This window comes from Echinops telfairi, unplaced genomic scaffold, assembly GCF_000313985.2.
Source record: "Echinops telfairi isolate 266 unplaced genomic scaffold, ASM31398v2 ScPeMD7_7416;HRSCAF=8454, whole genome shotgun sequence".
In the NCBI taxonomy this organism is placed as follows: domain Eukaryota; kingdom Metazoa; phylum Chordata; class Mammalia; order Afrosoricida; family Tenrecidae; genus Echinops; species Echinops telfairi.
Genome location: NW_022111316.1, coordinates 5,479,031 through 5,479,785, shown reverse-complemented (window position 1 = coordinate 5,479,785; position 755 = coordinate 5,479,031).

Sequence of the window (755 nt, the reverse complement as noted above, 5' to 3'; positions counted from 1 at the left end):
TTTTTTGGTTTTTAATTGGGTCTGCATTATGACAAACTCCATGCAAAACCTTCCTCAGTTGTTCTGATCAAAGTCGAATGTCTCTGTGCTCCAGCAGCGCATGCATGGCCGGCTGCTTGCCCTGGCATGGGTGTCACTCTGTTATATAATGTATTTAGTTTTTTAAATGACTGTCTCCACACTGGATGCCATGCCTCTTGAAGGAAGGGTCAGGTATATTTCTAATTGTACCCGCAGCACAGTCTGGGGGGAATTAATATTTTATTCTGCAAATACTTATGGAATTTTAGTGTCAGCTGGGTTTTCATTCATAGTGGAACCCATATGTCCTACAATCCATATAATGAGATGTAGTCAATGCCCTTTAAGAACTCATGGTTTGAAACACTTATTGATTTTGGTTTGTTAATAAATGAAGGATATAATGAGTGTTGTATGGTTGAAGATAGATCTCCAGGGACTGGACTTGTGTCTAAATATTAGGGCTAATGGTCTCAATTACCAGAGTCCCTGTGTAGTACATACTCATAGTGACCCTATAGGACAGAGTAGAACTGCCCCATGTGGGTTTCTGAGACTGTAACTCTTCATGGGAGTTGACAGCAGTGAGTTTGGCTTTAGTAGGTAGTACAAATGAATAATCTATTCAACTGCTGACTGAAAGATTGGATGTTAAAGACCCCGCAGAGTCTGCCTCAGAAGAAAAGCCTAGAGATCTAGCTTAGAAAACTCAGCCAAAAGAAATCCTACTCTAA